Here is a 26,462-nt window from a genome sequence, read left to right on the forward strand (position 1 = left end):
CTGTGACTGAAAGAAATAGAAATAATTCCAGGATTAGAAGAGAACTTTTAGATACACTGTTATTCAAAGAGTCTACAAGGAGACATAAAACCATAAATGAGAAAAGAGTGTTATAAATAAGTAATAGTAAAGGCATAATAAAATATTTATAAAAAATATTTATAAGAAACTAGTTATATATGCATAAATTATGTTCATCTCTTAATTTAAATAAACATAATTTAAATATCTATACATTAATTATAATTATACAAGAATTGTATATTAATATATTATCTAATTATGGTATATGATAAATTAAAGATAATCTTGTGGTTTTAGTTTAACATCTAAAAGGCTTGGAAATTGTCTAAACATAACAAGGAAAAAGCTGAATGAACTAAAAATCAATAGCTTTTATTAAAAGGAGGTAGGTGAATCCAGAGACCAAAAGCTGGTTCTTAAAAAAGATCCATGAAATTGATAAATTGGTTAAATTTGTATTCTCTGATCAGACTAAGCAAGAGGAAAAAAAAAAAGAGAAAAAACACAGCTTATCAATGAAAGAGGGGACATTACTACTGATTACATGGACATAAAAATGATAATAAATGAACAACTCATTGATCACAAACTTGATAACTTAGATGAAATGGACCAATTCTTTCAATGATTCAAACTTCAAATCTCATGAAAGAGAAATATATAATCTGAATAAGGCTATATCTATTAAAGCAATTTAACCAATAATTAACAGTTTCTAAAAAAGAAAGAGTCAAGTACAGATAGTTTCACTGGCAAATTTTACCAAATATTTAATGAATAAATAATACCAGTTTTTCACAAACTCATCCAGAAAATATAAGAAGGAACACTTTCATTGTATGAAGCCCAAATTAACCCTGATATCAAAACTAGACAGAGACAATGCAAGAAAGGAAAAGTACAGACCAATTTCTCTCATGAACATAGATGCAAAAATCCTCAACAAATTATTAATAAACTGAATTCAACAATGTATCAATAAAATTATTTCATGACTGAATGTGATTTATTCCAGATATACAAGTTTGGTTCAACATTTAGAAATCATCTAGCATAATTTACAACATCAATAGACTAAAAAAACAAATCATATACAGTCGGCCATCCATAACTGTGGGTTCTGCATCTGTGATTCAAACAATCACAGACTGAAAACATTAAAAAAAAAATCATGTATCAATGAATTGTCAAAACCCATAGAACTTTATAGCACGAAAAGGAAAATTAATATATGCAAATTGAAAAAAGAAATCTCTTTGGGAGACTGGAGGATTTCCATGAAGAAATTTTAGACTATGATAAAAGAAATTAATGGTATTATTAACATATAAAACAAACATTGTAGGGGCAAGAGGAAAGTGTCCTAACTTGACTAACTTTGGGAATGAGTTTGTAAGAATTAAGGAAAAACTAACTATACACAAGGTAATGGTTACACAAATATAAGCATGGTTAATAGTAGGGACCCTCAATACAATGTGATAAAGTTGACCAAGTTGTTTCTCATTGGGATAAGGATGAACAAGGTTGAACATACATATATAATATATATATATATATAACATACATATATAATATATATTATATATACATATATAATATATAATATATATATATACACATACTGGAATTGAACAATTACATAAACAGATGGCAGATGGTGAGAGCTAGGTTTGTCACCTTTAGAGTGAATATTTATAGATGATCAGGGGAGGCTGGAATGATCCATGTGGTAATGGATTAGAGTTGGAGACTCAGAATAAATTAATGTTAAAGTAATATAAATGAAGATCTTTACTTACAGAAATATTTAGATATGTATTTATTAATGGATCAGTATGCACACACATATTTCCTTTACTGTGAACTGATAGGGCCTAAAACCACTAACTGTCTGGTAACGATGAACACACCAAGTACCCAGATTTGGTTTTTAATACCATTCTTTAAAAAGAGGATCTGGCTTCTTGGAGAAAAAACTGATTCTAAGACTGGGGATAGAAATATGCTGTCTTAAACACGACTGGGTATAGTTCCAGTCATGTTCCAGTTTGGAACATCTTATAATGTCAGAAAGTGAGGCAATGATAAAAAAGTAAAAATAAAAATAATCATTGGTGGAGGTATGTCACAGAAGAAACTAAAAGAGCTCGAAATGGCCGAAGCTGAACTAATCAGCAAGCAAATAAAGTATAATTGGATTATAATCCAAAGTATAAATTAAATATTCATGAATCCATACTGATAAAAATAAATAATTAAATAAATATTAAAGAGGAGATGGGATGGAGGAGATAAACCTTCCATGTATCAGAATGCCAAATAATTTACGCAGATAATTTATCCTCAGAAGAATAGGTAGCATAAATCAACACATCCTAAATGCTGACTGTACATAATTATATCCTTTCAATGAATAAGAAAAGAAAAGAAAATTCACAGTGGAGAAATCTGGAAATCACTACCTCAGCCAGGTAATCAAGGTCAACATCAACAGTCATAAGTCACGTTGTTAGTACCTACCCTTGATACAGTGTAATGAAAGTAACACTTATCTCAGTGGCTATCCTCTCCAATACTATAATTCCAATCTAATCATGAGAAAAATTTCAAGCAAATTTCAATGAACGAGTATACTCTAATATACTTGATTAATACTCCTTAAAATTATCAAGGTCTCAAAAACAAAGAAAGTTTAAAAAAATGTCACAGACGAAAGAAGCCTAAGAAGATATGACAATTAAGGTTTTGTGGTATTCTGGATGGGATCCTGAAAAAGACAGCTAAAAAATAAGAAAAACTGAATAAACTATGTACTTTACTTAGTAATAATATATCAATATTTGTAAATATTTACTTCTAACAGAATTGCACCATACTACTATAAGATGTTGATAATAAGGGGGAATTGGTATAGGATATATGGAAATTCTTTGTAATATCTTCTAATTTTTTCTGTAAATCTAAAATTAAAAATTTTAAGTCCATTTTTAAAAAGTGAAGGAGAGATAAAAATCTTTCTCAGGCAATAAAAACTGAAGAATTTCATGGCCAATAGAACAGCTCCACAAAATACACTGAATGAAGTTCTTGAAATAGAAGAAAGTTTATGTAGGTCAAAAACTTTGTGTGTGTGTGTGTGTGTGTGTGTGTTCTGATCACATATATAGCCAGAAAAGGAATTTGTGAAGCAAAATATAAAATTTTAATTTATTTATACTTAATTGCCCTAAAAATAACTTAAAACAATAATTGTGACAATGTATTGGATGTTTATAGCATATGTAAAAGTTAACTGAATGGCAACAACATCATAAGGGATGAAAGGGAAGAATTATGATTATTCTGTTAAAAGATGTCTGCACTACATGTGAATAATATGATTTGAAAATTATACACATATTTCAAAATATATATTTTCAATCCAAGAGTAACCTTAAAAATGTTTTCCAAAATGTATAAATGAGATATTCAGGGAGGAGTTTAAACAGAATCATAAGTGATACTCCATTAAAGCCAGAAAAGGCAAGAAAAGAAATAAAAAAATTAAAAGCGAAAGTAGTGAGCAACACCAACAAAGAAGTAGCAAGATGGAAAATTCCAATCTAACTATCTCAGTATAATCACATTAAGTGTAAGTGATATAAACCTATCAGTTAAATGACAGAGATTATCAGATTGGAATTAAAAAAAAAATCCAACTACATGAGTTCTATAAGAAAAATACTTTACATATAAAGATTCACTTTAAATATGAAGGTATAGGTTAAAAATAAGAAGATGAAGAGACGGAGAAATAAATACCATGATAAAACTAATCAAAGAAAGCAGAAATAATATTAACAAGATAAAACTGATTTAAAAACAAGAAAGACAATCAGGGATAAAGGGAAACATTACATAATGATAAAGGAGACAATTTTCTAAGAAGCCGTAACAATCCTAAATGTGCATGCCTATATAAACACATAATTTCAAATGCATGATGCAAAAATGTTAGAACTGAAAGCAGATGTATCCACATTCCCAATTATTATTGGAAACTTTTATACCTCTTTCTCATTAATTGACGTATCATATGGATAGAAAATCAGTAAGGATAAAGATGATCTAAATAGCAGCCCTTAATCATCTTGACCTGACAATCACAGAATTTAAGGTTTTACCATGAACCACTATGGAAGTCTGGTGAAGTCTGTGGATTCTTATTTAGAATAAATTTTTTAAATATATACAAGAAATATGTAAAATTACAATAAATATAAATTACATTGAAATTCAATTGACAAAATATTAAAACATATACTTGATATATAGCAACATTTTTCTTTGCTAAAAGATTAAATAACAATATCTAGTAATGGATCTAAAAATTACTATAATTTTAAAGTAGCAATGAATATATAAAGTATTTCGAGATATATATAACAACTTTGATGGAGGTGAGCAAGCCTCACATTTCATGTACAGCCAACACTACTCTGGTTTGTTACCTGTAATAAAAATCGAATGTAATGCATAATATTAATTATAGTCTAGTTAAAATAAGGAAAAAACATTTATTTTTTAATATTTCTTATTTGAGTTGATAGGTCCCCTAAGTTCTATTCATGAACTCCAGGTTAAAAACTCCTAGTCAAAAAATCTCTAAATGGCTAAACCCCATCAGACTGAAATTCACCTAGGTTAAATCCCAAAGTGGCTTTGATAGATCAGAATGTAAAATTTTATGTCTTTGGCCTTCTGTATTCTGAAAAAGCCTCCTCTGTTGTTGGAATCTTCAAAGAAGACTTTATGAGACAATGGAGCTTATTTATAGGTTTAATTGGTTAATGCCATAATAGTTATTATATAGTATTATTATTTTAAATGTTATATTAATCTAAAATGAATATTTAGGAATGAGAAGAAAGTAATTTTTCACCGATCTATAAAAAATTATAAATATGATACATATGGTAATCTCACAGGCTTTATCCATTAGAATTTTCTCTGTTCCATTTTCCATTGTAGGCTCTCTGAAATCTGAGTTTTAAAATGTTATACTAGCAAGGACATGGAGTTATTTTTCAGGTTACTAATGAAATATAATTTATCATTAATCCTTCGTTTAGTGAAATAATGATTTTATCCTGTAGTAGGTATTTAAGATTTGTCTTATTTTTGTTTGTTTTTATCACAGCTAGTTTGCAGAGTAATAAGAACTTCCATTTGAGATATATTTGTAAGGAAAAAAAATAATGATTTATTAGCCTCCTGTGGATAAACAATATTATATTAAAATTATGAAGTTTTGAGGTTTTTGAACCACAGAAATAAAATATGTTTTTGAAGAGTTCTTGGTAAAGTATTTAATCACAGGAACATTGGTTTCTTTAAAGATTTAGTTCCAGTGGATGTATTATATTACTATATTACATTTTGTAGTTTTTGAAATTTTAAAGATGAAAGGTGCTTTTCAAACACAAAATGCTATTATATAATTATGAGTCACTTTTTATTAAAACTAAATATAAGTGACCCTCTTCATTACCTATAAAAAATATTTTATAAAAAAATTATTTTCCAGTTGTTGATGAAAAACCATTTCCATTTTTTGTAAGTATTAGTTCATAAAAGTAAATGTGAAAGATATATTTAAGTGGCAGTTATTCAAGTGGGTGAATAAACATATAATGTAAAAAAGGAACATTTAAACAATTATTAACCCTTTTTGTATGAAAGAAAATTGCACACATGAATGGCTTGTAAGCTGCCCAAATCATGGTAAGAGAAAACTAAAACTAGATGACTTTTAAAATAAGTTAACGTGGCATGAATTAAAACACTTTTTGCCTAATAAAGAAGATAACTATAGGAGTATTGCCTGTAGAGGCACACAAACAAAGTATTTGAGATAGAAAATTTCCATATGAATATAGAAAGACCAAGTTCTGAAACTTGAGATTGCCTTTCACTGGAGAAGTTTAAAACAGTTTTGTGCCAAGGCTCATATTAAGCTGCTACTTACTATTTATAATATAATAATTACTTTACATGATATATATTGATATCATATAAGATTTAATAATTGTCTAAGTTATTTTCATACCTTGACATTTGCTTTTCACAACAATCCTATATTAGAGATTATAAATTCTCCATGTATGTGTGAGGAAATTAAAGGTCATAGAACCTAATTAAATATTTTTTGATATCAGTTTTTTCTCATACCCCACATCCAATAAACTAGCAAATACCCAGCTGGATCTTCTGAATAGGTCTAGAAACTGGCCACTTCTCACTACTTCTGTCGCTATAACTGTGGCCTGAAACATTATCTATTATTGACTAGAGTCTAGACACTTAGAATAATTCCAACTTCCCTTGTCATTGAGACTAGTCTGCTTCTCATATCCTTACACAGTCCATTTTCTTTATAGTAGTGCTATGAACTGACTGTTTGTGTTCCTCCAAAATTCTTAATTGAAACTTTAATCTCCAGTGTGATGGTATTTGGAAATGGGTCTTTAAGAGATAATTTAATTTAAAAGAAGTCATAAGGGTAGGGCCTTCATACTAGGATTAATGTCCTTATAAAAAGAAGAGAACCAGGATCACTCTCCCATGTGAGGAGGTGACCATCTGTAAACAAAGAAGAGAATCTTCAGCACAAACCTAATCATGTTGGCTCCCTCGCCTCAGACTTCCAGCCTTCAGAACTGTGAGAAATAAATGTTGTTTAAACCATCCAGTCTGTCACATTTATAATAGAAACTGGAATTGACTAAAACAAGTAGCTGGAGTGATATTTTTAAAACAGTTAGATGGAAATTGGAATTAAATTCAAAATCTAAAGTGCCTACCATGGTCAAGTCCCAAATGATGATTCTTGATTGCCTCTCTAACTCTCATCTTCTCCTCCATCTCCCTTGCTCACACTGAACTAGCTAGCCTCCCTTCTTGCTGTTCTTCCTACTTGCCTTTCGCTTTCCTACCTCAAAGCATTTATACAGTTTCTTCTGCCTAGATCTCCTCCTAGATATCTGTAAGACCTCTCACACTTCATTTCTGTCTCTAGTAATATATATATACATATAGTATTCTTCCATTCAGTCACTAATAGTAGAGACTTAATGTATTTTATTCATTGCAGTACTCTCAGCTCTTAGAATAGTGCCTGACATCATCGCTGCTTAATGAGTATTCATTGAATAAATGAAGTTCACTCAGAGACCAAATTTTGTGTCAGAGAACAAATTTGGTACTCGGTTTCTGATTTCTAATCTTACATTATTATGAATTTATCATTTTCTCTTGAAGTCTAAATAGTTCACATATATTTCTTTGGTTCAACTAGCCTGTGAGGAAAACAAAACAAAACAAAAAACAAACTTACATAAACTTCATCAGATTTTAGCCCAGATATTTAAGATGCTCCCGAATGGTTAAGTTCGAGTCTTAATATGACAAGCCTGAATGATATTTTGTAACTCAAAGTATTATAATCATAGGAAGTAATTTAAAGAACCAAAATGACAATATACGTGAACTATTTACAGATTTAATAACTAAATATTCTGGGTATCATTATAACTAATTATAATGTCACTTATATGAGATTGTGGATAGTAAAGATATAAAACAGCTTGGAATGGGGAAAATGGAAGTCTCAATCATAGATATTGACTTCATTTTGGTATTTTCTCTAATATTCATTGGATTGACCTTTTCTGTCTATTGTAATATTGTTCCTGGAAGAAAAGAGCACTTTGTCATTACTTACCAAGCCTCCTATAAAATTACTCCACCCAAGTTTCTAATTTTAAGAAGCAGAATGTCATTACCATTATTGTATTAATATGCCTCCTGTTCCTGCTGCTTTTATTTTTTGTATACCTCTGTATCTTTTTTTATTTCACATAGGTGTGCATTGCATGCCATAACTGAGTGAGATTTGCCTTTATTTCTATAAAAAAAGAACAGCGAATTTATTTTTTTATCTTTTATTTTTCAAATTTTCTACAAATTACTATCTTTCATGATAAGCTAGTTTACATTTAGTTTTTATTTTGTTCTTTGCATGTCTTTCTCAAGTCATCTTTATTTTTTGATTATTTTACCCTAAGAACATAGCTATGATATAAGTGTCAGCTCTAAGGCAAGGGTTTTCAAACATTTTTTAATGCATTTGGCAGATTAAAATATATTTTATATTCTCTCTCTTTATGCATGCACAAATTCGCAAAACTGATAAACATAACTGAAACATTTCATGGAAAACTAATTGTCTCTACTCATAATATTCTCTCTCTCTCTTTCTCTCTTTCTTTTCAAATAAAGTACTTTTAGAAAGATATTCTCAGGAGTAAAAAGAGATCTCTTTGTTTCAAGGCCTCTTTCCAAGAATCAACTGCTATCCTATATTAATAGTTGCAAGTAAGAATTTATGCTTAACTCTTATGAGAAGGAAATTTTAAATATTTTTAAACTGTTTTGAATTTCAACTGCATAATTTGCATTAATTATCTCTATTATTAGGGCTAATTAGTTTTAATTCTGTTAATACATATTTACTCCAAAAGCTAGTTAATAAAATCTCAGGTTAGTGAATCTCCAAGTTATACCAAAGCAATTATTGTGTAGAGCTTTGAGCTTCCATATTCTCCCTCAACACTGCTGTGAATCCAGTTGGATCACATTGAAGACTCATTTGTGAAATCTTCTATGCTATCTCCTAAAATTAAAATATTAGTTAGTTAGGGTTCATTAGTTAAAAGCATTCATCCTCAAATAAATCAATGACTTTGATATGATTTTTGGCTAGACTATAATTTAGGTATTTATTAAACCTCTTCTTCATGAAAGAGAAATATATTTAAGAATATTCTGATGTTAGTTGAATCTAAGAGGCCAAGAGAACAATTGCCAGGTGGCAAATTATTTCAAACCAATATATTCTTAAAATACTCTCTTGTATGCATATTCAGGTATTTCTAATGAAAGCGAGTAAATGTTTTTGAAAACTATTCTTCTGTCCTCTCCCCTATGATTAGAAAACTCGGTAAAATGTTCATCAGAAGGCTGCCAACTTGCTGTAATAGAGAGAACAAATTATAGTCACTAGGCATTAGTCTAGTCCACAATTCTTTTAAATTTCAATGAAATTCAATTTTTCATTCACTGACATTGATGGATGCTTGTTATTTTTAGATCCAGAGCTGTAACAAGTCACCAGTCTTGGAAGTAGCCTGGCTAACATGGTGGCTGTTAAACTTTGATTGAGATTACTCCTGACATAGGTCAGGCAGAGCAGTAGACTGGGCCATGCTGTCCTGGCCGGTGGTCTATTTCTTGCCTTTGCACTCTAAAGAACTATGAACCTAATTCAGACAATGCAGCATTGTGGTGGTAATCATTTCTAATGGAGTATGGTTATAAGCTGTTGTAGAAATATATATAGATATATATCATTCTGCCCTGGTAATATATCTTCTTTGCATAGAGCAAATAGTGCCCTACTTAATGAGGATGGGCACATTTGTCTTGATCTAACTGGAGTGTTAAACTTTACTTGGTTGCTGAATTGATTTTCTAAACAAAAAGCAGTAGAATGTTAAAACATGTTGGAACACAAACAAACAAAAGATTTCTACTTATGCAAAGATTGAATATCATAGCTCTTTTTAAAAATTTTCAGGTGACTATACAGTCATTCAAAGAAAAATGCTTTTGTTATGTTTTGTTTACGGGTTTTTAAAGACAATTAAATATTAATGATACCTGTAGTTAAGGGGAAAAGAGATATAATTAAAACTGCTAAACTACTTTCTTTAAAATTTAACTTATAAGTATTATAATTGGTTCTTCCTATTCAGACTTAAAAAGAGGCAACAAGACAGATGGTAAATGCAATATAATTCTATGGCAGAAACAACTACCTACTCAATATCCATTCTCTTCCTCTTCCTTAGTAACTCAGCACCAATTTTACTTCATGTAGCAATGTGTCAGCTAAAAAAAAAAAATTTCTATATTCTGCAGCTTTTCTTGCCACTAGGAGTGAATAAAATGTAAATGGAAGACATTAATCAAAGCTTATGAGAACACTTCTGAAAGAGGCCCTGATTCAGCTAGCGAGTCCTTTATTTCCCTTATCTTTCTCCTCACTCCTGTTTCTTTGATCCTAGAAATAACATTTAGGTCTTCAGCAAGCATCTTATGACAGTGACGTGACCTCAAGTAGGAAAGTTATATACTAACAATGGCTTGGCAGAAAGACAGAGAAGCTGTCATAGACTGACTTCCTCTTAATTTCTCTATGAGAGATAAAAAATATTACCTGTGTAAACCATTGTTATTAACAATCACCTTACTAGCAGTAAAATTTCATTCCTATGTGACATAATTCTAGATTCCGTAATGGAAATGTTTTCCTCTTATTATGGGATTGCCCTAATGCCATGTAGGCATTAGATTTTCTCAGAGACTTGTTCAGACTTACAGAGAGTAGAGAGACGATGTGGACAGACAGAGGGGTGGCCTCCACGTGCCCTCCTCCAGGTAGCAGTCACTCTTGACCTTCTCCATGTAGGTAGTTAGTTATATATTAACAATCCACATGTTTGTTCAGTAATTCCTTATCTGTGGTTGAATTTCACGAAGGCCAGTGTTGGAAGATAATTCACAATCTCTCTTCTACACATGAAATTATGGAATAAGTGGAAATTTTGGCTGAGAAACAAAATATCTGCTTTCTTTGAAACACGAAATAGAAACTGGGCCAAAGATCAGTTATCAGGGGGAGCAGTTAGACAAAACAAATTGGAAACTTTGGTTCCGACTCAATTATTTTGTTTCTTGCGGATTCTATTTATATTGTCAATCTTAATTAGTAACCCCTTAGAGCAGGATTATATACATTGTATAGCTTCTGTGATGAGATGCGCCTTTGGGAAAATTATCTCTTAATTTTTTAAACATTTTTTGCATATTTGGTAAAAGGATTTTTATATTAGAAAGTATATAGATTCAAAAATTTTGACCATGCTGGGCTAAATGACAGCAGCAGCAGTATAGTTTATGAATATCTCTAAGTCATTCTATAAAATATAACATAACAAAAATTAAAAAAATATAACAAAAAATATTACAGCCAATTTATGCAATAAAACCAAGTGACACAGTAACTCCATGAGCCACAAAATACATGCAGAGGAGTCTGAGTCATTGATATTAACAATATCAGAAAAGTATTTGTAAAAGGATCCTTGATGGCCTAACAATAATCTTAATAAAAATGTCCGAAACGTCATAAGGTATATTGTAAAACACTCCTGAAAGACACAAAAATAGCTTAAACAAATGGCGGGCATATTATGTTCTCGAATGAGAAAAAACAATATCATAAAAATGTTAATCCTTCCAAAGTTAACTTAATGGAAAAAGCAATAAGAATATCATTTTTTTAATTTAGTTGCTTGTTTTGCTTGAGTCATACAAACTCATTATAATAATCAGTTTGAAGAACAAGCAAGTAAGAGTAGCCAGAAAAATCTTGAAACAAAAAACAAACAAACAAACAAACAAACAAACAAACAAAAAACCCAGCAATGAAGCAGAGGCTGTATTCACCAAATATTCAAGCACATTTAAATTGCAGGGGAAGGATAACAATTTTACTTCAGCCTTTCTAAGTTCTTCTGGTTGGTCTAATAATCAAATTAACATGAGGCAGATTAACAGAAGAGAACATTCAAGTTTATTTTGTATATATATACAAGGGTTACCTATCTTTTTTTCATATTCTCCTTTTGAAGACTATTTTATGTTATTAATGAACTACTATTATTATATTTTAGGTGGACTAAATCAAGACCTTACAGATAAATGCCAATTATGTATGAATAAAATAAAAGAAAGTATGGATTATGCTTTAAAATTATTCTAGAGAGGAAAATATTATAAAGAGCATAGATGAATCAAGATGGATGATGAGTTTATAAAGGTTGAAGTTAAATGATAAGTACTTAGGGCTTCATAATACTGTTCTCTCTGCTTTTGTAATGTTTGGAGTTTTCCTAAAGAAAAAGTTTTATAAATTAGAAAAAAATCTTGGTATTATACCAATAATGCCATCATATCTTACCTGTACAAAAAAATCTGTTATTTTGAGAGTACATTTAACAAAGTCCAACATGCATAAATGATAAATTGAAAATCTGCATCATATTTCACTGAGAGAATAGAAACTACCAACCAGAAAAACCTCAATATCCCTCCACTAATTATACATACTTTAATACCTTTGGTGCTATATACTCAGTCTTCCTTTCTGTTAATTACAATGTTAAACTCTCCCATTTAGATTAATCTTTTTGTTTCTTCAATTAATTGCATATACTCCCTCTTTAATCAAGAAGTTTGCTCCTAGTATTATTTTTTTTTTCTATATCCTTCCCTCTTTTCTGAATCCAATCCAGCAGTATACAAACATGCTGAGACTCAAAAAACAAACCTAAAAACCACAAAACAACTAAAATATCTGGATAATGGCTCCCAGCTATTACCATGTTTTTCTCCTTTCCACTATAGCATTATTTTTTCATTTCTGATTCAGGCCATGATGAACTTACTGGGACTCGACTTGTCTTTATGCCAAAAGAAAGATTGAGAGAGAGAGAAAGAGAGAAGGAAAAAAGGGAAGAAGGCAGGAAGGAAGGAAGGAAGGGAAGAAGGAAAGGATGTTGATCCCTGGAATATCCTGCAGAGAGGAGCAGTTGTGAAACTGAGGAGCACGTTGGAATCATCTGGTTTGTCTAAAATATGGACACCCAGGTCTTACCCTAAGATATTCTGATTTGATTAACATGTGGTCTGTCTTGGGCCTGGGGATTTTTCAAAGGTCCTCCCAGATGAGATAATATTTAAGAACCGTTCAACAAAAGTTTATACTTAATAACGATAAAAATACTGTTCCTTTTTTCTTTTTTCTTTCCACTTTTATTTTGATATTTTTAATTTTTTGAACAAACAAAAATGCCGCTAGGTTAGTCAGTCTTACATTCCTTTATCTGAAGCATTACTGTACATTTATTTGCTTGTTTGTTTATTCTTACTGTAATACTTGCTCAAATAGTTTTTTCCAAAGTCTCAAAAGCTCTCTGAATTTCTAGGTTTAAGTTTAAGCTTTACTACTTACTAGCCATGTGAGCATAGAAACTTAAGTTATTTTTTCTCACTCTCCTCATGTGAAAAATAGAAAAATTAATAATAAGTAGAATTCATATTATGACTATTAAATCATACAAAATATGCAAAATTTAGAAAGGTAACTGACACATTCTTAGAACCTTTAAATAAATGCTAGTAATTGTTATAATCATCTTCATCATTAAAATAGTGTTGACTGGTAAGTCTTCTGACAACTTGTTCATTATTTTTGTTTTGCTATCAAACATCTTTGGAAAATTCTTCCTATATTTGGGGAATTTCCTGTTTAAAATGGTACACACCAGAAACTCCTTTTCTTAGCCTCCCTTGAAGAAAGGACTTCATCATATGATCTAGGCTCCACCCAAAACATACATCCAGAGGAGGCTTCCAGGCAGAAGCATGGACCTGCAGACTCTATATTCTGGCCTGGGGTGGAGTCCAAAGCATTTGGCACTTGAGAACAGTGTTCACAGATGTTCTGGTGTCCCAGACATAGTACCAGTGGTGTCAGCTGAACTATCCATGCCCTGAACTAGTCACGGTTGGTGCTTCCTTGGAGAAGTCTGCAGTATCGCTGTAGGTTTGTTCTTGTGAACATATATGAACATATATGCTCATGAAATATGATTATTTGTTCATAGCTATTATGTTCCATAAACATGATTGCCAACACTGAAGTGGAGAATATTCAACACTGTTGCTGGGAAAAATATGGGGTAAGGTTTTTGCAAGCCTCTAGTCACAATATTTTCATCAACAAACCAATATGTTACTTTGTTTCTTATGTGTTTCTGTTTAAAGACAACTTATTTAATATATATTTGAACTCAAAGCCAACAACACAACAACTTATGCTGGAACAAAGCTGATTTAATACACATTTTCTCCATAACACAAACCATAGGCTTCTTGTGTTTAGAAACATTAGACAAGCTCTAGACAACACCGTGACATTGTGCTTGGGGTTCATTTTAGACAGTAAAATCATACGTGAAAAAAAACCCTGCAAAAAATGTGAAAATAATAATACAAAACCCTTAAACCCATGGACTAATTATACTGCTGAAAGGACACTTGTTTTCATTATGGTCACCTTGTTGGACTTCAGTTGGTTACTTGCACATAAGATGAATCATTTTTTCTGCTGCTTTGTGCATGTGCACAGATGATCACTAAAGTACTGTGAGTATTGATTCTGAGGTTACAAATAAATTTTAGTGAGTAGGTGAATTCATAAATTTGGAATCTGTGAATAACGAGGATAAATTATTTTTGAATCCAGCTTTCTAGTGCACTTGGAGATTCTGTATACTAGTTCATATCCACTAAATATTTCTGTTTCAGAATTATTTATATTTTCAAGTTATATTAGGGAAGTTTTTAAACTATATCCTGTGCTTACTTTTTCTTTTTTTTTTTCAAGTGAGGCAACCCTTAGTTGACCTCACAGATTGCAAGGACCTTGTCAGCTTACGATTCCTTATTTTTTTGTTTTTATGCCTGCAGCACCTGGTCTTCCTATGTGGTTTCCCATCCAAGTACTAACCAGGTCCGACTCTGCTTAACTTCCGAGATCAGACAGGATTGGGCTTGTTCAGGGTAGCATGGCCATAGACTGTGCTTACTTTTTCTAAAACAATCTCTAAGGAAAATCATAATTAAAAATAAGATTAAATATACATATATATTTTACATTTACACGCATCATTTCCCATTTCTATCATTCTTTATTCCTTTGATACCTCCACATTTATTTCTAGTATTTTTTTTCTATCTGAAGAAATTATTTTAAAAGTTCTTGTACTGAGAATTTCTTAGTGCTTAATTTTCTCAGCTTCCCTTGGTGTTGTATTATTTTTTAAAAATATATATTTACTAACTATGAATTCTAGATTGGTTTTTGACAAATTTATTTTTACTTCATATAATTTTCTTAATAGTAGGTTATTATTTATTCTAATCATGATATTAGAAAGATTGAATATTTATATGTATAAATCTAGCCACATTAATATTTCCTTCCCAGAAATAGTAGTAATGTCAGGAAAGATATTTTTTCTTTGGTAGCATTAATTCTTTTATGGTACATAATATTTCAAGATAGAAATATTATTGATTTAAGTAATCTACATTTAAGATTAGATTGATGAAATCTCAAATTCTTTATTTCAAAATGTTTATTTAAAAAATTGATTAGATTTCTAACCTGTCATGTACTTATGTGGATTATTCTCAACTATTCATCTCTCTTGATTGTTTTAACCAACTTTGCAACTTTCTCACATCTTCAGAGGCAACAGTTGTTATTTTTTACTCCACTATTCCTGTTTGGGAAGGGGCCTGCCTGTCTAGTAAAATATCCTTGAGAATAGATGTACTTGGAATGATTTCAATTAACTTCAAAAGACTGCCTTTTTTTTTTTTAAATAAAATGCTTAATCTACCATGTGAAGAAAGAAATCAAGTATGAAATAGGGAGAAGCTAGAAAAAAAATGAAGAGGAAGTATGCTTTAGTAAGAGCAAAACAATATATTATTTTGAGTCTACCTTGAGAATAAAATCAATAATAACACATTTAGTCTACCTGAGAAACATTAGTTAAAATTAATGAAACCTAAATAGAAAATTACATGTGCAAAATTATTGAAGACAAATTATTTAATATTTTAAACTGACACTTCCCTAAAAACTTTGTTAAGTAGCATCTGCTTGATTTCTATGAAATTTAATTTAGATACATTTATCTAGCTAATGTTAGGCTCCCTTTCTAATATTTGAACTTTGGCCTAAATGTATGTAGAGACAAAGAAAATATGGGATCAAAGGAATAAAAGGAGAGAGCTTAATGAGTTTGGATATTTAAACCATTACTAAAGGAAAAGTTATGGAAGCAAAGGGTAGACGATGCATAGAGGACATGACAGAAAAAAAATCTTATTGTAAAATGTTTAAGTTGCACAAAGACATGTGTTTTAACCTCTACATATGATATAGAGCTCTGTCTGTCATTCCATCAAACAGAAACATAGTCCTCCATCAGTTTTCCTACTTCATACACAGATGGCTTTCTTAGAATGAAGAAATTGCCAGCCCCTCTATTCCTAATCCTGAGACAGACAAATTATGTAGTCCATAGGTTAAATTCAGCCTACCATGGTTTTTACATTTTTAAATGGTTGGAAAAAATAAAAAGGATACTAATAATTTATATAATGTGAAAATAATATCAAATTCAAATATCAGTGTCCATAATAAAGTTTTATTGAAATACAGGCATGCTAATTTGTTTATGCTAATTTTCTGTGATTGCTTTTGCATTGCAACAATAGAGATGAGAATGGCTGATAAAACATGAAGTATTTATAATCCATTCTTTTGCAGAAAATGTTTGACAAACCTTATTCTAATTCAACAAAGCCAAAACTTAGACTCTTAAATATGCCTAGTTCCACATGCTATAGCCCTATTCATCACTTCCTCTTTAGCTTACATTAATTTGCATGTACAATTTTCTCTTTTTTCTACACCATAATAAAAATTTTGAAGGTAAGTTTTATGACTTTATATGTGTTTTAGTTAAATTTTTCTTCAATATGTCTATAGCCCTTATAGTTCATAGACCCTCAAATAGTTTAAGTAGACATGTGAATAGCATACCTGATAATAATGGAGACATGGTAAAAATGAATTAGCTCTTTCTACTCATAATTTTATAATTGGCTTTTTGAGCTAGTATTCTCATGAAATGAAGTTAAAAACTAATGAGTAAAATGGAAAATTTATTTTAATACACTTCATCTTTTGGTCATGTATATCTTAATCTTGTTATTTTTTTTTCCCAAAAGCAAGTTGCTTCTCTACTTTGCTATCTTCCAATAATTATTGCCTTAATTGTGATAGTAACTATGCTATCAAAGTAATTAAAAAGTATATCTAAGAGGAGAAAATTATTAATTTATGAGTTTAAAGACTTCTCCTGTGTTGCCTTCCACTCTCAAGTTAAAATGAGATAAGGAGATTAAGAGAGTTCAACACCTATGCTGATTATCTAGAGTGAATTGGTGAGATGTGAAGAAAAATACCTTTCCTAGGTTCTGTGCACTACAGGGCGTATTGCTTCCAGACCTTCACTGCATCTAGGTGGATGAGTGTGGCTGCGGTATTAAAATTAAAAATTTTAGATCATTTTTATTTTTTAATGGGTAGCATGAGAGGAAATAATTGTTGTTTTTCCTTTAAAATGTTGGAAATTAAGGTATTAGAACATCAGAAATACATTTAATGGGAGAGATGAAGAGAGAATTAGAGTTTTAAGAGCTTCGTTTTACAGTTTTCTAAAAATACAAGTAAAGGATTGAGCTTTTAATAGAATAAGTAACAGAAGCCAGAAAATTATGGCTTTATTAGCATTAAAACTGAGTTGTGATGGCGGAATTTGGACCAAGGACTTAGCTGCCTGTGGAAGCAGTTCTACCATAGCTTCCTGAACTTGCACTTATACTTCGATGGACTAAAACAGGATGTTGTACAAGCTGATATGTTTCTTAAAATATCACCAGAAAGATAGAAGGATATTATAAAGATCATGCTGAATTCGAAATTATTTTTTCTCCCTTCCAAAGAATATCCAGTTTGAGACTGCATGTTCCAGAGAGAAAAACAGAAGTATATGGCAAATGTGAGTTAGCTAAATAAAAGTTAGAAAAATGACCTGGTGAAATTACAGGTTGAATTTTGTTGTTGTTGTTGTTGTTGTTGTTGTTGTTGTTCAGATGTCCTTAAAGATACCTGGTTTTAAAAGAAATTAAAGGCAATTCTGGGAAGAGAGAGAAAATCAGTGACAGGGACTTGTTGAAGGCTTTAGCACTATCCTATCAGTCAGGGGCTGAAAAATAGCCGGTGAATTGTGTACCTGTGGGCAAGGTTCTTGGACAGGACTTAGAATAAGTAGAACAGAAAACACAGGAAATATTATGCTGTGGATGTGAGAAAAGACCTTTGAGCTGTGATGAGTATATACCATTAAGATGATAAAAAAGCAGTAGAGACTTACCCAAGCAAGGCATATGAAAGTTTAGGAAGCTCTTCACTAAGACTGTTCATGAATTTAAAGTTCCCTAGAGTAGTAATTCTATGTGGAATGACTTTACTTTTCTTAATGAAGGTACTGAGAGTCATCTTTTTGTGTCATTACCACTAATATGCTTCTGACTTCCTGCTTTATCTTGCATTCCTGGTAGGTAAGATTGAAACACCACACTCATGCCCCTCAGCTTCTCTCTCTCTCTCTCTCTCACACACACACACACGCGCACACACACACACACACACACACACACAACTGGTTACTTTCAGAGTTTAAGACAAACAATAAATAACTCAAAGTATGTTAAAATTACAGTTTGATCTTCAAGTTACACTCCTTGGATTTGACGCCCCAATGGCAAGGAGACTCTGGAGACGTGGTTCCAAGGGGGTTATGTTTACTTTTTTTGTTTGTTTGTTTGCATACATGATGTATCAAACTGATAGTTCTTAAGGTATCCCCAGCTTGTAAGTAACATCAGTGCCTGTCAGGTCATTGCCGAGGCTATAAGAACCACCCTGGTCCCCCGTTGCATGGACAAGCTCCTTGTGGATGGCTGAAGCAAAGCCACAATTTCTAAAGATGGGAACACAATTCTGAAACTCCTTGACATTGTCTATCCTGCAGCAAAGACTTTAGTGGATATTGCCAAATCCCAAGATGCTGAGGTTGGTGATGACACCACCCCGGTAACTCTGCTGACAGTAGTGTTTCTGAAACAAGTGAAACCCGTGTGGAGGAGGTTTGCATCTTCCGAGATTTCTTCACTGCCACCCAATTGATAGTTAACAAGATCAAAGAGATTGCTGTGACCGTGAAGAAGGAAGATAAAGTAGAGCAAAGGAAGTTGCTGGAGAAGTGTGCTATGACCGCTCTGAGCTCCAAGCTGATCTCATAGCAGAAAGCTTTCTTTGCTAAAATGATGGTGGTTACAGTGATAACTCTCAATGATCTGCTGCAGCTTAAAATGATTAAAATCAAGAAGGTAAGTTGGAGCCTTAGAGGAGTTCCAGCTGGTAGCTGGTGTTGCATTCAAGAAGACTTTTTCTTACACTGGATTTGAAATGCAACCCAAAAAGTACCATAATCCAAAGATTGCCCTTTTAAATGTTGAGCTCGAACTGAAAGCCGAGAATGATAATGCTGAAATCAAAGTTCACACAGTTGAGGATTATCAGGTAATCGTTGATGCTGAGTGGAACATTCTCTACGACAAGTTTGAGAAGATCCATCATTCCGGAGCCAAAGTCTTCTTGTCCAAACTCTCTATTGGTGATGTGGTCACCCAGTACTTCGCCGACAGGGACATGTTCTGTGCTGGCCGAGTGCCGGAAGAGGATCTGAAGAGGACAATGAAGGCCCGCAGAGGCCCCAACCAGACCTGTGTGATAGCTCTAAAAGCGGATATGCTGGGCCGCTGCCAGGTCTTTGAAGAGACCCAGATTGGAGGCGAAGGGTACAATTTCTTCAGGGGCTGCCCCAAGGCTAAGACTTGCACCAACATCCTCCGCGGTGGCGCCAAGAAGTTTATGGAGAAGACAGAGCGATCTCTGATGACGCCATTATGATTGTCAGGAGGGCCATCAAAAATGATTCAGTGGCGGTCGGTGGTGGGACCACTGAGATGGAGCTCTCCAAGTACCTGCAGGATTATTCAAGAACCATTCCAGGAAAACAGGAGTTGCCGATTGGGGCATACGACAAGGCCTTGGAAATTATCCCACGCCAGCTGTGTGACAATGTTGGCTTTGATGCCACAAACATCCTCAATAAGCTGCGGGCTCGGCATGCGAAGGGGGCATGTGCTTACCGGGTAGACATCAACAACAAAGACATTGCTGACGACTTCGAAGCCTTTGTATGGGAGCCACTTAGGTGCGCAGATCAATGCCCTGACTGCAGCCTCTAAGGCCGCGTGCCTTATTGTGTCTGTAGATGAAACCATTAAGAACCCTCGCTCGACAGTGGACGCATCCCCAGCTGCTGGCTGGGGCCGAGGACGTGGCCGTCCCCACTGAGAGATATCCCACCCCTCACATGAGTGGCTGGCAGGCTGGCTGTAGCGTGTGCTCACTCTCCTGTCTTGGTTAATTGGTATTACAGGAGAGAGTAGTAATTTGTCCACTGGAGGTTATTTAAATAAAACTTAAGACTTAAGAGAAAAAAAGAAAACGAGGTTTGACGTTCAGAGATAGTAGATAATTTTTTCAAGATCACAATGGTACCGATTAGTTGGTTAGAAATTTCGATGCACATCTATTTCTTCTCCTTGACCAAGGCTTTTACAATTAAAGCATTTTAATGCAGAAAATGGGAACCAGAAAGTCAGAATTATAGACTAAAGAATATTTTGGAGAGATAAAATTCAAACTTACTTTTTTTGAAACGAGAAATTTGAGTCTGTTGAGATATTAAGTGGCTTGTTCAAGTCAATGGGCGATGCAGAACTAAAACCTGTCTCCTGAATCCTGTATGCCCATTTGACTGTATAGACTACTTATATTTGCTTTCATAACAAAATATTTCTTCCATCTATTGAACATTATTCTAATTTGGGTAACTTTCAAAATACTCAGTGACTACATAATAAGTAATGTAATTTTATGAGATGTTTATTTAATGACATCTGTTTTTAATAGTTCCATAAATTTTCAGTGAACCTGTCTTGCTATTGTTACTGACATACAAAAATCTTAATCTCCATGTAGCTGGTTAAGGAGGTATTATTATAAACCATATTGAAAGCTATCCAAGCCCTTGAAGTTAAATTGATTCCTATGCCCCTCAAATCACCAATTTTGAAACAAAATCAGAAACTTGGCAGGATGAGCTTAAATTCTTAAATGAAAAGATTCAAACATTACAATCTGAACTATAGACTTCTAAAGCTCTCTCCGGAGTTTTAATTAAGGATAATGCTGTTTTCTTCGTAAAAGACACACTTTAAAATTTTATAGGAGGGAAAAAAAGCAATAGATTTTAAATCCATGTGAGAACTCAGAGAAATACTACATATTAATCCTACTTCTATAATTGAAGCTATTTTCAAGATTTAATTCTCACTCCTCCTTTTTTGCCAAAGGCTAATACTTTTGCATGCCAATGATAAGGTTCAATACCCACATGAGCTCAGAGATGTCTTCCTTGGGGCTTTAGGAAGCAATGCTGTAGATAAAGATAGAATTGCTTGTATTGTATGAGGAGGAATTATATATGCAATATAAAGTGCTTTCTTCTTTTAATTATCCTCTCGTTTTTTATTCAAAGGTTTTTGAGCCTTCTCCCAAAGTGGCACTATTTTACCTTAGACAACACTTTTCATTCTCATGTGATTCATTTGCCATACCACTGAATAAAATAATAATAATAATATTAAATAAAAACATAAAAAATGCTCATAAGCTAATACAATAGACCAGACCTCACCCATAGTACAAAATTGGCCTAGAGCTATAATGTTTGTAGTATGGTGTTAGTATTTTTTTTAATTGATTGGTAATGTTTAAGATGGAGAGTACCACTTTTAGATTATCTAAATTTTCAGTTTTCTAAATATCAAAACAATATATTTTTACTTCAAAAAATTCAAATTCAATTCTCTCAATAGAACATAAGAAATAAATATATCTAAAAATTATGCATTTAATAGTGTGTTTATGTGTTTAATAGTTTAATAGTTTAATAGTCCCACTCTAATTCATGTTTGTCTGAATTAAACTCCACTGTGGCATTGGTCGTCAAACCTAAGTTGACATAAGCATCATCTAAGATACTAGTTAAAATATATATTCTGAGATATCAAACCCCATTTTTTTGATTCTGTGGATATGAGATTGGCCCCAGAATTCCGTATTTTCAATATCTATACCAAAAGAATTGGATGAGGACTACACTTTCATAAAGACTGACACATTTCTAAAGGATGTTTTGGAGGCATGTCGGTGTGTGAGAAAAAGGGCTACGATCCTACATTTCTGTAACGCTCCAGATTTGACTTGCAAAGCTGCCTACTTTCTACCTTGTTCGGAGAGTACAGAAAACTACTTCAGCCTGTAAAACTAGTATTCCCAATACTCTAATCTGCTAAAGTACATCAGCGCCAAGGCGCCCAGAAGGCTAGTATGGTGGTAAAAGTTTCAGTATTCAGGTTACTCTGATTTTCCTAGAAGATATTTTGCCTCCTGAGACAGAGCTAGTTTAAAAGCAATGAGAAGACAAGCTGGATTCCAGAACTGTATTAGAAAGAATATCTTTCAAATAATCAATAGCTACATGAAGTAGATATGGAATATAAATTCTATCTGGCAGTACTACTGGCAGCACATTCTTTTGCTTTCAGACTTATCCTAATTCTCACATCCATAGATGGTTATCTTTACTGTAAATTGTGATAGAATCTAGTGGAATTGTGCACACTTATGTCAACAACTTCTCAGTTAGATTAAACTTTCCATTTATTTGACACATAGGTAATAAAAATTGTTGCTTATAATAATAAATGATGTATAAAGTGTTCTTGCTCTGGAAACTACAATCAATAATATTCCAAAATATTGCATTCTCATATGACAAATCTATTCTAAGCTTGTGCCACTCCATCATGCTTAAATCCATGAACTCAATAATTACTTTAACCATTAACATTTATTCCAGAAACTGTAACAGAGGATCAAGAAAAGGACAATTTAGTTTTCAAAAGTACAATTTTTTTTAACATCTGAACTTGTTCAAACCTATTCATATTATTTTGTCTACTTTATATCATTGACAATTATAAAAAATAATACTACTACTATAAATAATAATTTAAATAATAATAGTATTTTTAATGCATGTATTACCGCAACTATAAATTATCTTATTGAGAAGAACTAAATGGAAATAGTGCACAATGACTCATAAAAGAAATACTGAAGTAGATATAAATTTTAAAACACACAGCTTCAACAGATAGCTGAGAAATGAAAATAAGATGCAATTAGGTCACTATACTACTAGAAAGTAAGTACTATTCTACTAAAAAGGCTAAAAGGACACTGATACATAAAACTGTTTTTGAGGAACAGAGAACACATTTTATAAAGACTATCACTACAGGGATTAAGAACACAGACCACAGGATAAAAGAAAACCAAATTCAAATCCTCAGTATGCCATTCATTAGTGGGGTGTAGCTGGTATGATTTATTTAAACTTCCTCAACTTTGTGGTTTTCTTGTCTCTATAACTGGGGAAATATTTTTTTCTCCCATTGGCTTTATTATAAAAAATCATGTAAAGTAATGCAAATGCATTCTTTATGACAGTATTTCACACATAGTACGCATGAACAATAAGACAGGGTCTATGACTTTCAAGTTCTCAAAGGAGAATAAGGGAGTTTAAAATCTTGTTCTGTATTTAACAATGTTTTTAGTGTTTTTAGTAACTCACAAAACTAAATACTATGCTATACAGACTTTAGGAAGGTTAATGAAAACTCTGAACCTCATTTTCTTCCGCTACGAAAAGGAACTAATGACAGTATTGATTTAATAAAGAGAGTTTTGAGAAATTTCCTAATAGAACAGTGCCTGATCCAGTGTAGGATCTCAATAACTGTATGTTATTATTGTTATTGTTCTTGTTATTGTCACAGCACATTCTATTTTTTTGAGAAGGCAAATTTATAACTACTGCTTATTTTTCCATATCTGTATTTTTTGTTTATGTTGTCTAAGCAAAGCTTTAATCCTGGCTGAGTCTCTATGAAGAAATAATTATAACTTGTACATATTCACTTTCCCACAAGTGTATGTTGACTTAGGGAATCTGAAAAAAAAGTTAGGAAATTAATTTTACTAAGAAGAAAATGATATAATGCATTCCAGGAGTCAATTTTAATACCTTTTAAAGTGTCCCTGACACTGTTTTTCCCATTAGATTTGAGTAAAATTACTAATAATTATAATTAAGCAAATCCTAACATATTATGTGAAATATAATATTTATTTTATTTCTTTATATTCATAAACATTTTGCAAGGCTTCTACCAGTTCGATGTGTAGTTATCAGGACAGCTCTTTCATACACATCAATCAAAATGCACAAGGGTAAGCCATAATGTCTATAATTGACAGGTATATTTTTCAAGATTGCTTTATTTGCATGTGAGTAGGACCTAAAAGAAATACTACTTAAGAGGGATGCAAAAAACTCTATAGACTACCATTACTATTGCTATTTAAAGCACATATGATATTGATAAAAATTCTGGCCCAGAAGATAAAGCATTATAAAAAACACCAAGAACATTGTTAAAGATAAAAATATTATACAAACACTAGGAATATTGTTATCAGGTAAGAAGAACAAGATAAACAAACAGATATATACATTCAGAAACAGTGCTATAGAACAAACATCCATATCACAATTCTTCATAACATACTCAGAGAGTATCATTTGTTTTTGAGAGACTCACTATAAATAATCTTATGATGTGAAGTATGTGTTTATGGATGGTGCCCTTTGACAGACAGTGAAAGACACTTTATTTAATGTAGCTCACAAAACTAAATACAAGTATATTTTGAGCTTTTATATAACTTGGCAAAATTTCAAGCTGTGGATGGCACTAGCCATTGTTCACTTTCTTACAGTTAGAAAAAGATGCGAAATTCTCAACCAAATTTAGTTTTAAGAAGGTTAGACTTGTAAAAACATTGTTATTATGAGAGAGAAGGTCACTGGTTTTCTAAACACATAGTCTTAGCACCACCATAAAAGTGAAATTATTTTATTAAATGAGTGATGGGCCAAGAAGGTCACAGTGGCTTGTAAAGAACAATAGCAAGCCACGAGTTTATAAATCTTGGAAGAACATTCTTTCATTTATAGGGCTCAGGATTATGATACAATTTGGAAAAGTGTAAGAAGCAAAAGTCATTCATGCTGATACAAGGTACCGGTTAAAATTTTAAAAGTGTTGAGTGTAAAATTTTACCAAGTTTTAATCTGAAAATGTGTGAAAAAAGGACAAAGTATATAATTTATGCCATTTTGCAAAACATTACAGAATCAACATAATTCAATGTTATTTTCCAATTAACATAAAAACGACCTATTTAATTTAACTTTTACATTGCTGATTTGACCACTCTGCTTATTTTTAGTTATTATTCAATTAGCTTGATTAATTATAACTTAAACTACTCAAGTTTCAATAAAATAAATGAAGATAATTATTAATATTTCTTTCATGTTATTTTTTCCTGTAAATGTTATATTGTACCACCACAGAAGGGAATGACCATTTCAGAGTACCTCTGTGATATTTTATTTATTATAAAATCTGAGAAGAATGAAAGAAATATATATATATATCACAAGATATAATTTATTACATTGTAGTTATTTGTCAATAAATCTTATTTCACAAAATATATGATAAAATTCTATAAAATACAGAGCAAAGAATTTGCCTTCTTTAACTATAACATATAGCACATTTTGAACATATTATATACTAGAGAATATTTGTAAATTAGTGAATAAGGATTAATTTTTTTAACGTTTTTAATTGTGTAAAATGCTTCTCAGTGTATTTGAGCATAGTGATTATTTTTGTTTCTACCGAACATAAACAAAATTAGCTTTCTGTTTTAGCTCTGGCATATAAAGAGCTAGGAAGTCAAAATTCCTGACCTTAAGCAAAAATCTAAACACACTAAAAATCAATGACTTTCAGAGAATTGATAGTAGAGGACAAACTGCCACCTCTAAAGAAAAATAAACCCAGAGACTAAATGGAGATCTACTTACTTGGAGCAGTGCTGCTAGATACATAAACTAGTAAGAATACTTAACTGGTAATTTTCACAAATTGCTGAAGAATGAGATTAGACTAGTATGAGAGAAACTGCAGAGGGCTACAATCTTGGGAGAACTCAAAACTCAAAAATCTCCATTTTCTCACGTTGAAGATTCAAAAAAGACAGCTCTTCTCTCTGGCAGGGGAAAAAGAAGAATAATTATTGTGAAATACATTCGGAATGTAGTCCATAAGAAAGACCTACAGTCAATGAAAAAGACCTTATTGGAACTTTATTCCAACTGCAGCCTTCTGCAGCCTTCTGTCTTCACCTAAGGAGGAAAAGAAACACACCATCAGAAAAA

General features: G+C 32.0%; 2 long non-coding RNA genes and 2 pseudogenes across 9 annotated transcripts in view; 2 read left to right on the top strand and 2 right to left on the bottom strand.

The window, feature by feature from the left end:
* LOC120594917 (T-complex protein 1 subunit eta-like) overlaps positions 1 to 20,552 on the top strand; it is a 92,901-nt pseudogene extending 72,349 nt beyond the window's left edge.
* The window catches only part of LOC120594918 (uncharacterized), a 153,320-nt gene that overhangs the window by 72,378 nt on the left and 54,480 nt on the right, over positions 1 to 26,462 (top strand). Inside the window, exon 1 of one of the 4 annotated variants that reach the window (XR_005650730.1) lies at positions 15,663 to 17,897. The exons of the other annotated variants lie outside the window; for them this stretch is intronic. This is a non-coding gene — a long non-coding RNA (uncharacterized LOC120594918). Of the gene's footprint in view, positions 1 to 15,662; positions 17,898 to 26,462 lie in introns of those variants that run through there. 4 annotated transcript variants of the gene reach the window in all.
* LOC120595152 (uncharacterized) lies at positions 14,716 to 14,834 on the bottom strand (annotated as a pseudogene).
* The window catches only part of LOC120594919 (uncharacterized), a 64,464-nt gene continuing 58,600 nt past the window's right edge, over positions 20,599 to 26,462 (bottom strand). For all 5 annotated transcript variants that reach the window (XR_005650735.1, XR_005650736.1, XR_005650737.1 and 2 more), the window contains one exon: positions 20,599 to 26,429. This is a non-coding gene — a long non-coding RNA (uncharacterized LOC120594919). The remainder of the gene's footprint in view (positions 26,430 to 26,462) is intronic.

The sequence above is a fragment of the Pteropus medius genome, unplaced genomic scaffold, assembly GCF_902729225.1.
Source record: "Pteropus medius unplaced genomic scaffold, Ma_sr-lr_union100, whole genome shotgun sequence".
Taxonomy (NCBI): Eukaryota; Metazoa; Chordata; class Mammalia; order Chiroptera; family Pteropodidae; genus Pteropus; species Pteropus medius.